Source organism: Aythya ferina (assembly GCF_964211825.1).
Source record: "Aythya ferina genome assembly, chromosome: 21".
Classification (NCBI taxonomy): domain Eukaryota; kingdom Metazoa; phylum Chordata; class Aves; order Anseriformes; family Anatidae; genus Aythya; species Aythya ferina.
The window spans coordinates 8,463,883-8,480,177 of record NC_140319.1 but is presented as its reverse complement, the minus strand read 5'-3'; the positions used below and the strand labels follow the sequence as shown (position 1 = coordinate 8,480,177).

At 37.9% G+C, this 16,295-nt stretch overlaps 1 protein-coding gene across 10 annotated transcripts in view; it reads right to left on the bottom strand.

The window, feature by feature from the left end:
- GNB1 (G protein subunit beta 1) overlaps positions 1 to 16,295 on the bottom strand; it is a 64,869-nt gene that overhangs the window by 23,835 nt on the left and 24,739 nt on the right. For 3 of the 10 annotated variants that reach the window (XM_084494732.1, XM_084494740.1, XM_084494735.1), the window contains exon 2: positions 2,346 to 2,397. The exons of 3 other annotated variants lie outside the window; for them this stretch is intronic. The gene's annotated coding sequence lies outside the window, so the exon portion shown is untranslated. Of the gene's footprint in view, positions 1 to 2,345; positions 2,398 to 13,516; positions 13,550 to 14,443; positions 14,604 to 16,295 lie in introns of all 10 variants that reach the window. 4 more of the 10 variants (XM_084494736.1, XM_084494733.1, XM_084494737.1 and 1 more) reach the window with 3 other exon arrangements.

The window sequence follows — 16,295 nt, the reverse complement described above, 5'->3', positions numbered from 1 at the left end:
ACTCAGTTACGTCAAAAGAATTTATCACATCACTCATCTCAAATTTAAATTTTCACTTTTCTCTATGCCACACAAGACAGGCAGTCAATTATATATTGAACAATACAATATTCTGCACAGAATCTTTGAAAAAATAAAAAACTTTATGAAATCTACAAAACTTGCAAATATTTCCTGCAAACAGAGATATGCTTAGGATACCAGTGTAACAACTCTCATTTAAAGATAAAGGTCAACCCTCAGAAAACAGTGACAGTACAACAATTAAAGGGCTAAGGAAGAGCTCAAACCCACTCATTTCATTGCTACAGCTTTAATATCCTTTCCAGATCTCAAGCTGTTTATACAATGAAGCCCAGTTACTGGAACTGAGATATCATTAATACCATAATTTCTGTATGTAGGCTAATGCTTACCTCTACTCATCCAAAGTACTGAGTTCAATGAGTTCCAAAGAGCTCACCCAAACACATATCCTTGAGTTAGATGAGTGGGATATTTCTCTAAAACTACCTGATAAGAGCAATGAAGCAAACCTTACAACATAGTTCATTTTAATTTTCCTTTCCCACACCATTCCTATAGAAAAGATGGAACATTCAGTCCTCTCCTAAATGTCCTGTCCTATGAACAACCTCCACAGATTAAGAGACCACTGATTTCTCAAGTCACAGCTAAGTCAAATATTTAGAAAGGTCTACCCCTTGAGTACTACCTAACAAGTAAAACCATCATGACATTGTTGAAGTGAAGTCTGGTAACACAAAGGAAATTTATATCATTGAAGCATTACCCAAGTATAGTCATTTCATAAGGGTAGCTAAATCAACTTTCTCACACATGAATACACTGTCTGGTATCTGTTCCCTCAACACCCTTCCTGCTAATACACATCGCTCCAGTATGTATGAAACAGCCAAAAAAAAACAAAACACAAAACACACATCACTTGTGAAAACAGAGCCAAAACTTCACAGCTTTAACAGTGACTTCACATTATGCCTACCCAACAGTCTCATAGCAGGTCATCTGATTAAAAGAAGCTGTGCTAATCTATCTGATACCATAAATCCTATTAGTAACATGCACAGCAGCTTGTACATTTTCACAATGACAAAGGAATCATATGCAATCCACTGATAGTTCCAGTGTTTTGGCATCATATTGACTTTGAAAAGCTGTAGGTTTTTATTTTTGTTATTTAAACCAAGTACATGTTGATTTCTGTTTGACTCTTACTCCACAGAAAACACAATAAATAAGATCAGAATCGCTTGTGGGACAAATTTGTGGTGTTCACTCTACCATTTGCATGTTCCAAATAGAAGACAAACATTTAGAGGTGCCTTCTGACCCAAGTACACATCTCCAGATATAAGAAAGGGATAGGATCACAAGCTTCTGGGATAGAAGCTTTATTTGAAGGAAAAAAGCATGTGCTGGATAGCTCATAGACACTGGCTTAGTACAGCATGCTGGTCAAAACAGAACAAAAGCTTACACAGAAAATAGGACAGAAAATACTGGCAATATCATAATGGCATCATGTAAAGCAACAGTTTGTCCACACCTGGAACACTGAGTTCATTTTCAGCTTCCAGACCTCCAAAAAAGAACACAGAAGATGTCTAGGGTTGACCAACGTACGTAATTAGAGAACACCTCAGGAGATGGGTTAGCTTGCTGCTCCCTTGCTGAAAAATAGCGGAGTATCCAGTAATGGAAAAAAAAAAAAAAAATCTAACTGAAAAACTCCTTTCTATTCAACACACAGCTAACCAGTAATGCTCACCATAGACTAAAGGGCTTCGCAAGATGCAGAAACGTTTTTAGTTAATAGTCTGGAAGGTAATGAAACTTCCACTTTTCCAAGAATATTAGTAGCAATTACACAGAATATAAACTCTGAAACTTCTTGGTTCTGCTTTAATACAGAAGGACTAAAAAGAATCACAAAGAACCACTTCGCTAACAAGAAATTTGGCCTTGTTTTGTCAAACATGGCTGATAAGTAATTTTTCATTCATGAGAGAATAACTGTTCTAATCATCTTATTTATTACAGTTCCCTGCCCCACTGAGATGAAACAGTTTCATCTGTGGTCTCCCTCTGCTTTGCCAGTTCCATTTCTGAAGGCAGGCAGGCACTAACATCTATTATTTAGCAAGTTTCCTGGCCATTTTAAAATCCTTCCTGTTGACATAAGAGCACGCATACTACAGTAGAAAATAGGTAGACTTGCACAGACTAAGAAATAGCTAAAAAAACTGGTTAGCCACTTTTTAAAAATAGTACAAGTTTCTCAAGCACTAGAAAAAAAGGAACTACCTTATTCTTCTACTTACATTTTCTCTTACTACAGTAGAAAGCCAACTTCTGCTGTCAAACATGTAAATTCTGAAAAGAAAAACATCAGAATGAGTCCAATGATTAACAAATTGCATCAATTTCCTAACAAATTTAGCAGAAATTCAAATACTATCAAGGCAGAGATATTTTTTGTTACTTAATGTGAACAGCTGGCTTATGTTCATGAAGAAGAGGTTACTGCTTCAGTAATATTAACATAACCAAAAGACTTGCTCAAGAAGTTTTTAATGTTCTTTTTTAAATAAAACTCTTGCAATCGTCAGATCACTAGTTCTTCCCTCTGCTAGGAATACAGAATTCTCTACTGTTACAGTGTTTAGGGTTATGACAAAACACGGTCTCACACTCATACAGCACTGGAGTTTTCTCTGCTGTACAAAGCACCCTGCAAAATCTACATTTTCAAAGCACTGAAAGGATTTCTGCTCAATACTGTTCCTGAGGTATGCTTGCTTTCTAAGCACAGTTAAATATCAAGATATCTATTTTATCAAAAGAAGTTACATAAACCTCCTACTAATGTGCTCAAGTGAGAGCACAACACACTTCCCTCCAGAAGAGCAACAACTTCTAACCACAGAGTATATGAAAGAGTGAAAATGGACATATTAAATAACTAACAAGCACTCTGGAAGACGGTAATAACACAACATACAAATTGGCTTCACAGCAAATTGAGAAGGCTTCAAGAAATTTCCAATTTCTTCCTTTGGCAGCACAAAGTAATGATTATCATTCACCCCATGATTTGGACTGTTCGCAACTATGCATACATTGGAAAGAGCTGGGATCTCTCCTATCACAGAGCAAGACAAGGGCCCTGAGTCACGTCAATGGAAACCTGAGTGTACATCTTCAAACCCACTGCATCAGGACAGCAAAAGATGATTTTAAGCATAAAGCAAGAATAATGAATCAAAGTAATCTTAAATCAGAAGGCCAGTCTACAACCTGACATACTTTACGCTGAACCATTTACATGCAATGCAAGTTTCTGCTTTTTACAGTTCACTATTAGCTGAAAAATTTACCACCTACTTCAGTGCTCGGTATGGAGGTTAAGCTACTTAGGATATGGGTCGTCCTCATCCAAGCCCATTTATAGATGAACAGGTTAGTACTGTGATTATGAAACTCCCAGCATAAGCAGTTTTGCTTGTTACTGCCAGAACACCACACTTCCAGACATAAAACAGTAACTCACGCTTGGAGGCCAAATTTCTTCCCCCTCCCTGCATCCCTAAGGAAACAAACATGTCTGACATGGCTGTTTTAACATCTGAAAAAAAGATCCACAACTCATCTTCCAAAAGTTCACAGGGTAGTTTACCCACACTGCAAACATCATGAAATCTAGTGGAATTCCAAGAGAATTACCTGAAAGATCAACAAGTAAAATTACACTGGAACAGCACATAGAATACACAAGAGCAAAGGCCAAAACACACACCATTATTGTCCTGTGTTGCACCCTCATTAATATATAAGTGTTGCAGATTTCATGTGCTTTCTGAAACAAACAAACAAAAAATGCTACTTTAAGCAGCCTGCAAGAAGAGTAAGGAATTGTAAAGCAAACTTTTCCAAATTCAGTTTATTTTGTTTAAATCAGGTTAGATTTTCACCTAGGTATGCTGAAAGCATCCTTTGATGCCTGCAGAATGCAAGCCCGGCACTCAGATATCTTCAATTCTACATTACAGAGGGAACTCAGTTAAGAACAAAAGTAGACAAACCACTTAAGAGAAAGATTTGAATTGCCACAGCTTTCCATTTTTAGATAAAATGTAGCCTGGTAAAAGCAACATGTAAATTACAGGCTACTTCATTCATCACACCACAGTACTGGCTCAGCAAAAAAAAAAAAAAAAAGAAATTCTTGTACTTCGTACAGTGCCTTAATCAGCCCTTATAGCCCTGCTTAGCTGACAGCTTGAGGTTCTCAGCATCAGGAACTGGGGTTTCTAAAACAGGAGAGAACAAAGTACCGCGGAATGCTTCAGGCATGGTTCAAGTGGTTACGCCATTACACCAATGCACCTGGAGGTCAGCCAGCCCCACAGACGACTGGGGAAACAACCAGGGTCCGCTTGCCCACAGCCTTCTGCATAGCAGGCTGGACTAAAAGGAAAAGATTGCAGCAACTCTCAGAGGACAAAAGCACCATAACTTCTGGGTAAAGCTTCCCTACAGGTACTCACTAACTGCTGTCAATTCTCATAGTTTTTAATTTAAATGTATTGAAGTAGTTACACGGAGGTGACAACTTCGCCTCAAACTCTCTCAACCCCAACACCCACCACATTACTGGAGAGCCTCCGGCCAAAAGCCATGAAGATGAAGAAGGGATTGAAGCACTGCTCAGATGAGGAGGTGCTGAGAGCTGCTCAGCCTGAAGGCGGCTGATGAGGGGTTTTATCAACATAATTTAAATTAGATCTCCGTCAATACTAGTAAAAATCGAGTTTCCACAACCATCATGCCACTTCCATCTTAAATTATTACATAAACCATCTTCCTACAAGACTGGCACATAAGGTTGGGTGAGCCAAGGTACTCAGCCAGCGACAATTCCATTAGAGGAAAAAAACAAATCTAAACTAATAGAAGACTGCTAGCAACCATCAGTGTTACTATTAAGGTAGAAAAAAACTTCAAGTGAAGTCACTTTGCTGATCTAATTCATCTCCCTTAGCAACACCCACCCATGTGAAGGGGGACGCCCAGCAAGGAGGGCTGGACCTGGGCAGACGTTCACTGCTTTAGGATGCTTCGTGCCAGGCACCCGACACTTACCACCACACTAATGTATCAAGCTACATGACAGAGATAACAGCAGTAACACTAGCAATGGGAGGCTTTTTTATTAAAATTATTTCTTACACACTACACAGCTGATTACTATCACAGAACAGTATCTTAAAACCCAAGAGATTACATGACCTTTCCCAATCACTGCCAACAATGTAAAATCCCAGCTATGCCACCAGGAAACAGAATCTACAAGTCAGAAATGTAAAGCTATGTTTCAGTGCTATTCTGTACGCACAAAACTACCCTCAGTTTGATGGACTGGTCCTAACTTTCATCATAAAAGCAGCTTTATCAGACAGCAAAAAGCTTGGAAGGATGTCAATATCTGCACGGATGTTGCTCCTCCAAGAGCCAGCTGTAACTTTAACATTTCAAGTGACATTTCCTTTTTTTCCTTACCTGTTTCCAGAAATCTGGAAACACTTTCCTCCTGGAGAGATCTGTGCACTTTTCCTCCATTACTGACATTGCATTAGGAAAAAAAATTTTTACTCAAAGCAGCATGTAACACTGGAAGATCACTGGGTAGGGAACAGAGCAACCTCTAGGTTCTAGGGCCTCACTGCAGTTCTGGCTACATTCCTTCATCTTGGAGCTTTGCTTTTCAGCACATGAAACAGGAAAACCCAGACAGAAGGGGTCTACACAAAACAGTTTGTGACCAGCCAACATGGCCTTCGATCAGTCTGCCTTCAAATAAGCTGTGAGGGCAGCAGTTTTAACACACAGTATCTAACAATAATAGTTGTTAAAAAACCATCATACATAGCTTCTAGTGCTCAGCAAAAAATAATTCCGCTTTTACTTCAGAAAATTCATGGTAGAAACCAGCTGGTAACTAGTATGGAAACCTTGTAATGCCTTGCAAAGCCCACATTCATTACCACAGTTTTACATTCAAAGTCCCAAATTAAAATCGTCTCAGAAAATGTTACCTTTGTCTCCTCTGACTGTGTTACAAACTGATTCATAAGAAAGTTAACTTCTACACGCAAAATACTCCATGTGTCACAGGCTATTTCCACACTGTACAGCAGCACAGCACATCTACCAAATGATCACCCAACTCCACCTCTATCTGCTTTGCATAATCCACCAGCTTTTGCTTGCGTGCCCAGATTTTCTAAGACCCGAGGAGTCATCATTCCTTATATTTAAGCAGTATTTGAAAATACGCCTTGAGGGTAGTTTGCCATTCTCTTAAAACGTAACATTGATGGGCAGAAAACAGTGTAACACAGCCCGGCAGCACAGCGGCCTGGCTCCTGCCACCAACAGTGAACGAACTCAAGCTGCCTTCACGGAAGACAAGAGCCCTACTGCCAAAATACTCACATTTCCAGATGCTAATCCCATGACCTACATTTAAAAAAATCATACTGATGCAATATTTAAGCATAAAAATCTGGCCTGTAACAGGTCATTTCATTAATCCTTTCTAAATTCATCTGCAAGCTAGGTACGTTATTAAAAATCTTAATTCTAGGTACAACACTGAATTTACATAAACAAATAGAAGAACTATTGCAAACATACTTTTCCAAAAAGGGTTCTTACGAGATCTTTAAAGTAGTTTGATATCAATAACTATTGTAGCTTTAGCAATCCAAGTTAAAAGGCTTTCTAAGTACATCCTTTCTGCATTGTTCTGGAGGAAATTCACATTTAAAAGTATTTTAAGTGGCTGCCATAGGAACCTAACTTGTTTTAAGAACAAAAATTACTGATGTGTAGTACCAGTTTTCAACAAACATTTTTAAATTGAGAATGCCAAAAGCCAAAACACTCCAGTTTTATTTTTTCCCCCCTCAAAGTTATCTATATGCAATTACTTCTGAAGAGCAACACATCTATCAATAAACTGCATCAACTTCATCAAACTGGTCAGGGAACTTTTACCTCTCCTCTTTCCTGACCTTACAATTAAGAAAGACAGTAGTCAAGAAAACTTAGAACCTGTTTGCACATAAATTTCTAGCTGTATCAGAAAAAAATGTTTCTGAAAACCACCATGTAATAAAATATCTCCTTATCCAAAAGGAAGCACTTTTTTTTTTTAGCCATGTATTACCCGTCATCTCTCTTTCACACTGAAAAAGAAATCCAAGTCAGCACTGATGAAGAATATATTACTGTTAATTAACCAACACAGAGATGACTACGCATTTATTACTATAGGCTTTTATCTGCAGAGCCTTACAGAACCCAAACAGTTGGTTCTAACTTCAATCATCACCTTTCATTGTTTCCTTTGACTCTCACCACTAACCTCCAGGTTTTTGGGGAGCATTTTCAATTCATTTGTAAACTGACCGGAGTGTACCTGAGCACAGCAGAGCATGTGCAATACAGCCATCTCCATCCTACACCAACAGTAGCACCACTGACACTCACAGATTTTCTTGCTAGTCAGAATTATTGCCACGAACAGGGCAGCAGCTCTAAAGGGGTCAATATCTAACCAAGTATTACTGGATCCAAACACCATCTCCCTAACACACAACTAGCACAAGTCTTTTCGAGATATCAATTTTCCAGCAGGTTTTCAATTCATTTTCTGTGACTTCAAGTGCGTTCAATGAATCCTCACAAAGACTGACGTATTTATCATGATCATTTCTTCAAATTCTCCCCCAGCAATTCCATAGCAGGTGCTCAGGAGAGCACAGCATGCAACTAGGTAATGTCAAACAGGCATATGAATGGCTAGATGCAAAAACCGGTACAGAGGTAGGCAATTACATCATCTCCTCTTACCAAAAATCCTTAAGATTACAATAAAATCCATCAAGTGGATAAACTGACATTCACTGACAGTTACAGTGTAAGACAAGAGCACAGATTTTCCGAAGGCCTAAACAATATTGCTCTCAACTCTGCTGCCAGCACATTTCTATCGGGATAGGTTGGCATGATCTTCCGATTTATCTTCTCAACGCTACTAAAATGTGTGAAACAACACGTGAATTACCATTACAGAGACATCAGGAGGTACATTAGGATCTTCTCTACAATATTTATTTTATTAGAGGAGGGAACGGGCCATGTGATCACTTATTTACAATAAAGAACAACCTAAAGAATGAATACTAGTGAAAATAAAATGAAATCAGTAAGACTCTACAAGTACGAGCACCAAAAATGAGAACTTCCTATTGTTGCATTCTTTATTTCCATGAACTTCAGCTTAACTATTTTAATCAACAGAAGCCAAATCATTCATTTTATCCTACAAATGCCAGCTAGTAAAGAGTCAACTCAGTCAAAGGAGAATGAGCTGCTTCCTATTTTCACCCTTTAAAGAATGTAACCAACCAACTTTCAGGATGCTACATTTAGCAATATTACTTTTCACATCCTTAAAAGTCAAACAATTTAAAATAAGTAGCAAGATCCAATCTAATTAGCAAGTTATTATCCTTGAGCTAAGCAAGTCATTTACAGATATATGGCAGACTTTTATGGACAGTCAGTTTTGCTTCTGAAAGCACTCTCCTTTCTTCCAAGCATGTAGTCACCAATTTCAGTCAAGATATTCACAAGTTTACCTGTCTTATGGGACAGTGAGGTCCTCAGAACAGTAATGAAAAACAATTGTTTTTAGAAGCAGAAAGTTAATTTAAAACCTATTACATCAGAATTGTGTTTTATCATACAGTCCAAAGAGTATCCCCCCCAAAATGGTTTTAATTGTTAGGGTCCAGTCCTGGAAAAGTACTTCAGTAACACGAATCTTCCTTGTACTCTCATCAAGATCAACTCTGAGAAAATAAACAAGCTTTACCCTATTAAGATCTTAATGAGAAATACAAAAAAAGCAAAAGGTACCCCCATCTTGTAGATAGTTATTAAATAGGCTGGTTAAGATTTAATAACTACTAACAACTACCATAACTATTATCACATGCTGCTTCAACAAAAAAGAAAAAAAAAAAGGTAGTTAGGACATTTGAACAAACTGTCTGCTCTCTTTGTGCCTTTGCTACCCAGACTACATGGCCTCAGAGATCATAACCATAAGAAAAATATTTCTTCTTTACAACTATGTTAGAGACTTACCAAGCTTCTAATTACTAAGTACATTTATTTCACTGAAATAAAAATTTAGATGATTGAACTGCACTGATCTCGATTAACAAAGCATTATTAGAAAGAACTTATGCATACTACAAAAATAACCACTTCCCAGCACCAGTCTGAAGATAAAAGAGTATTTATACTTAAAACCAATAAAAAAATCTTGTATCTGCTATATGCATGAGGTAATACTCAAGTAGAGATTAAAATATAGCATGACTTCCATAATCTTTTTACCCAAAATAGATTGAGTAATACTTTGTTCTCTAGCTCTGCAATCAACATAATCCATCTTTAGTCAATGCGCAAGCAGTTCCATTAGTTTTGATAACAATGATTTATACCTCCTAGTAGCTCATTGATTTCTCCCAGCAATTGCTGTATTTTGATGTGTACCGTTGATATAAAACCAGTTCAGGTACAGGAGAACAGCAATAAGGAAAACAAGGCTGATGGACTGAAAAGTAGGGTAACACAGGAGACTTTAAAGCCAGTAGGACTGAAAGGGGTTTTTAGGAACAGACAATGCAACAATGCTTAATGCCGATATGGAACGTAAACTTCAAGTACAACCCAGGGACAGCACCGCCAGAGAAAGCACAAAGGTACAACAGGAAATACTTGCTTTCACCCTTGGACATTCCTTGTTCCACAGTACTGCATTAACCCTCTTAAAACTGGCATCAGGTTAGGTTGCAGTCGTATTCCTCTAGATAGAATGAATCAGGGTAAGTGATCAAAATAAAAAGGAAAACACAGTAATAAAAAAATTAATAGGTAAAGCACTGCTGGGATTACAGGCCAGGGTGGGAATTAACTAAGACAAAGAAAACCGGACATATCAGAAGACAAAAATACGTGCCAGGTGAGGAAAGTAAAGCCTGTTTAACAAAGACCTGTACCCTTCACGTTTTTGCACCTATTTCCTGATCCTCTGCACACACACTTTACATAATGGCTGTTTCATGCTTATTTGGAGTCACTGAACACTACTGTTGTGCAGAACTGTGTGGTTTTTTGTTTGTTTGTTTTTTTGTGGGGAGGAAGGTGAGGGAAAAGGTGTTTTTGAGCTTGTTTTTAAAAAAGAAAACACACCAACTGTAGCAGACAATGCACCAATCATCACGGTCCTTTACAAATAGAAGCAGGGATGTTTGTAGCCTCACACAGAATATTAACGACTGAGTTGTGAACAACATGATTGCAGTTGTACTCAGCTCCAGCTTCCCCCTGTTTGCTTCTAAGTTCCGTCATCTTCTGCAAGAGCTGGGCTGCTCATTAACTAGAAGCTGAACTATCAGTTTTACAGCACGGTGCACGGCCAAGAACTATTTGCCATCCGGGTTTCTTTAACAGCCTAGATCGTGAAGTGAGGCAGATGAACAGCAGATGTCTGTGTCACCATCTGCAACAGAGGGCAGCAATAACTGGCTTCCCCAGAGCGAGCCCTTTGGAGTTTAACTCAACTGCAAGGATAAGGAAAAGTAACAACAACAAAACTATTACAGGATAAATTAGACTGAGAAATCAGAACCAAGTGAATGAATTCTCCGTAGTGCATATCCAGAAAACAGGTAGTCACTGCTGATACAGCTTAATGCATTATGCTCAATTCCCAGAGCAGTGAACAAAAAGTATAATTTCCAAAGCCAAAGGTTTTTAAGTGTTCCTGTTCTACATTATTTCACCTGAAGCATCACACAGTCTTTTAACTGCGTAACATTGCATATTAAGTTCTACAGTAAGGTCTGCAACAAGGGCAATCAACTGCAGGTAGTTTTAAAAGCCACCACCAATTCTTCTAGGGTAAGAACCTGTATATGTAGGAAACTACTTAACAGCTGCACAAACAGAAGCCAAAAGTATTAATGCGATAGATAAATACCAATAAAGGTGATGTATTTCTTAAGCAAAATACCTTAATAGTGAGTTAGTTTTGCTACCCTGCTTATACTCTGAAAGCAGAGATGTGCCATTATTCCCCCCACACACACTCATCTAGCAAGGAGCATGCCTGTGCACGGCACAGGATGAAATTCACAGGTTTTATAAACATCGCTTGATCTTAGTACAGCATTGCTGGTACTATTTTATATCCTTGCTCTGTATTCCTGTACAGTTCTTTCAAACACCAAGCTTTCATGGGAAAAAAGCTTCTCTCATATCAGAACCATCTACAAAGAAATCCCATTTCAATAACAAAACATTTCTTGTCCTACTAAGTGAGAGAGCTCATGACAAAGCCATTGGCCAATGGCACCTTGCTTTTCTATACCATTCGCATTTATGTGCGGTAGTGAAAGGCCAACCTGTGCTTCGTGCAAGAAGTTCATCTGTTAACTGTCAAACCTACACAGAAAGACAAAGAAATTCACCAAGACTGCAGAGCAACCTTGAAGTACCCATTTTAGGAGGAAACAGGCATTTCAGCCATTTGATTTCAAATACCTAGAAGACAATTTTTCTTTACTCTAGACAATCACAGCAGAAGTCAATGACTGTTACAGTTGAGGATTTTTTTTTAAATATCATTTCTAACTTTTTTAAATTCACAAAGACTATGGCTTCAACATGTACTATTTAAAAATTAGTTCATGGAATGTATAACTTAAAATGATGTATTTATGCACCATTCACCCACAAAATCAGACTAGTTATTACTGGGTTTTGAGAAGCAAGAAGAGCAATTCTAACTACAGGTTTTCAGGCTCAACAGATCTACAAATCACTGGCCAGATAGGATCTGGCAACTTGTAGCAAAATCTAGGACTTCATAACCCAAAGCACAATTAAATTACTTTAAGCACCAAGCGAACTGTTCTTGATCTTCGTACAGACAACACCTTTGCTAGACAGCAGCATATCTGCTGAAATCTTCGGCATTTTACCACTTCACAAAGAACATGCAACAGGAATATCAAACATATGCTCCAACAAAGAGAGTTCTTTAATTAGTACAGCACGATCTTATTTTGAGTACCAAAGGTTTCAGCAGACTATCACATCTACTTTGTTTTTCTAGACAAACAGAAAAAATTGCCACCGCCCCCCAAACACATTTGTTAGGCTAGCTGGAGAAAACAACGCTGGGAACAAAACAGGAGAAATCCCATAGGATAATAATCACCTTTCTTCTCAGCACCTTGAAGCACACCAACTAATGGTACTCAACAGACCACGTGTGTATTTACTGAAGACATAACGCTAAGTTTCATATTATGCAGCTGTAAGTCATGATGTTTTATGCACTGGAAGTTAAGTTTACTTATTTCTTTATTTTTCAGATTAAAGCGTTACTATGTTTGCTATCTAACATATACCTCAAATCATTTGGCATTAACCAAGACATATCAGCTCAGCAATTAAACTTAAGTGGAACAGAACTAATTACATTTATGGCAGAAAGAGACTCACCGCACTAGTTTTAACCAAAAGATCTTACTAGAAAATATTGGTATTTCGCTACTGAAGATAACTATGCATCAACTTTTAAGGTAGCAGAATTAACAAAAAATGCACGTGGATATCTTCTGTCCTTTTTCAATCTTGGAGCTCCGACCTGCCATCCATCCCTTGCTCGTTTCTGTAAAACACTGTTAAATGAAATTGCCCAAAAGGGTGGACTAAATACAGAGTATTCTGATTTTAAAACAGAAGGTAGCAGGGCAGTTCAATTCCTCCAATTTCCAAGGAAAGCCAAATCTCCCCCACCCATTACAAAAGGATTTCAGCGCCTCAGGTAGTAGTTTGCAATGCCTGACACCTGGACAGATACAAGCAGACTACATCTCTCCAAAAACATTTGTAGGCTTAACAGCCTGTTCAGTAACCCTCAGCAAAGGAAGTCTAGTAAGCCATACTGTGTTACCACACATGTTCCAGTAAGAATGAGAAAGTCCTTAAGGTAAAGCGCACACTGTTAGTACTAGGTGCTTATATTTCAGCTTCCTCTAAAGTTAAACTGCAATTTTGAAGTGAACAATTATAAATTCTTCTCTCAGGATAGAACTGGAAATCTGTTTCAACATGTCACAAAAATAAAACAAAACCCATCCGGCTCATCACATAACATCAGGGTCTTGCAAATAATTCTAGATAACCTCCACTTATTGACTGATTTCCTAAAACATCAGGGTGAACGCAAAGCACGTGGTAATGAACAGACTTCTAAGATGGTTCCTTACAGCTTGCCCAAGATAAGCCAAAAAGGACAGAAAAGGATGATTACAATAAAAATGCATAGTTAGCAGCTCACCTGAAATCATTTAAGGAGAAATTCTTGTTCTTTCTGTACAAAGACAATAAACAGTACCAGCTGTTTAATTAAGCCTAATGCAACAAAAGAAAAAGCAAGCCACAGAAGCAAGGCATTGCTTTCCTGTCAGCAATGTCAATGTTGTGGGCATTTGCCTTTCTGAAAGTCATATAGAGAGCCTTGCAGAACATCTTATTTTGTTTTCTACAGTCGCTACAGTTTGGTTTTGGAGTAAGGATGAGCAAAATCATCACTGAGACCTGAATTGGTAAAATATTCACAACTAGTCTGAAAGACTGTATGCTGGAGTTCCCAGACCCAAGTGTTTTTTTCTTTTTTCCCTTTGCAAGGGTAAAAAAAATCTGTAAATAGTGACAAAAATCTTCACATAGTTTTTAATATAGTTCTGCATTACATAAAGCTACAAAAATTATCTAATCCATCTAATTATGGATAATTAATATTTTCTTTTTTTGCGAGAGCTGGCAGGCATTACTGCAGTCTTCAAGACAGCTCAATGATATTCTCATCATGATAAACATAACTGGTGAGAAGTTTGAAGCAAGCCTTCCTGTTTCTCAGACCACTGTAGGAACATGTAAGAAAAAAAAATGTATTTAGCTATCTAAAATTCAATTAATCCTTGTAATTTATGAAGGGTATTTCTTTTCTACAAAGAACCTTTAGAAATTGTGCTGATTTGGTAGGCTGAAATATTAATTAATCAAAAACATTTTTAATGAAGCAATTTCACACTAACCACTTATAGCAACAAACAGCATTTCTTATTGTAACAGCAAATAGATTTTTAATAATTCTTTCCCTTTGATTCCTCATTTTTTTGTATTCAAGTTCTAATTACTACCTATGAAAATAATTCGAAGATTTAGCCTGTCTTTACCACCATTGGTTACAAAGCCACCTTACCCATCACCTCCTTTAAGCTCCCTCAGATCACCTTCTTTAATTCTTCAGACTTGTTTTCATTTATACATTAGGATTCCAAAACTGACTCGGCAGACAAATCAAGTTTTAGCTCTTCAATGCCACCAAATCAAAAATAACTGTAGTTCTTCTCTTCTTAATCCTGTGACAATAGGCAAAAACATTTTGTTTCAACAATTCTTAAGCTAAAAATATTTAGAAAAATATTTTTAGAATAAGATTACCTGAATTTTCAAGTCAGTAAGAAATCCCAGCAATCCTACATGGATTCTGTCTGCCCACAAACCAAACAGACCCAGGCTCATAAGCAAGTTCCCGATGCCAGCTGCCCTGCAAGAGTCACCTACATGCATGCTTTAGGTCTACGCTGAGTTGGAGATATTGGGATTAATTTGGACCTCCATAAAATAAGGGCTATACTTACTTTAATAACCTTGTATTTACCTTAAGAGTGCAGACACAGATAATTACCACGGATCAGCTGACAAGGCTAACCTATTCATTAATCCAAAACCAGGTCTTCCAATGACACCTGCAACATGTGAAGCACCGCTACTGTAAACCTGCTACAGTTACTTGTACTGGTTTTCAACAGGACTTTAATCTGGCAAGATCTAAATAACTGAAGCATTTGCTTCCTAACTGCTTTCCCAAGCCCACACTTACTCCTGTGCTCTGTGTCACTGATTTCCCCCACCAATGAACTGTAATTTCAGAAACCAGAGCAATGTGGAACATTTTTTGTGGTATCCTTTTTTCCTGCAACTTGAAAATTTATAAAACCTAAACAACTGAGCGTTCAGGTCAGCAATAAAAACGCTGGGCAGAATTTAGAGCTATTTCCAAGCCCCCCGTGATGTCCCCAAAATATATTTTGGCTTACACTTACAAGCTGTCTTGTAGACATCCAATTATGCTCAGTGTTACTGGGGATGCTGTAAGACATCTGTAGCCACACGAGGTCTCAGCTGCTCCCAGACAGCAGGCATGGATGCTGTTGTGTCATTTCTCTCTAGCTGGGTTCAAGACGAACTAGCCCTGGGCACCCACGAATACACAGGGAAGGGAAAACATTTCCCCCTCCACCTAGTACACTCAGGGTTCCAGCTGCAGTCTCACAGATAAGCAGAGACTGACTTATCATAACATGCTATGCCGCTAGCAAATCTACTAACACAAACATTTAATACACATTGTTTTACAAGATATTAATTGTGAAGAACACATTTTAAAAGGACAGCTGTTAAAAGCAGACCAATAAAATATCTGTATGTCAACCTCCCCACCAAACTTGAATGTGTAATTTTATTCAAAGGCCAAACCATATCCTTGCTACTTAAGTCTTCTACTGCTTAATAAAAACACAATATTCTGCTAGAAAACCTATTCTGGAGCATCAACATTCTTGTACTAGGAAGCTTTCCACAGTAATTTACATTGATTATTCTGGCATCTAAAGCAAAGGTACTGTTAGTAGCCAGCTCAATGCTCTTAAAAACCTCTTAACATTCTGCTGAACTACCAGTTGGCTCAAGTACCTATGGATTCTGCATACATTTCTGTTTGGTGAAAAACAAATCCACACACACAAATCCCTAGCATACTAGACACCCTGTGAAGAAATAATAAATTGAGATTCCATGTTAAATAGAAACTTAGAGGCTTGGGGGGTATTTTTGTTTTTTATCTCGACCTTGGCTAATACAAGTTCCAACATTATCAGTGGGGAGAAAAAAAACATTTTGAATGTAGTATGTATTCTTTTCATTTTGATCATTCGAGAGACTCCCTTAAAAAATAGTCCATTTTATCTTCAATCAAATGTTTAACATTT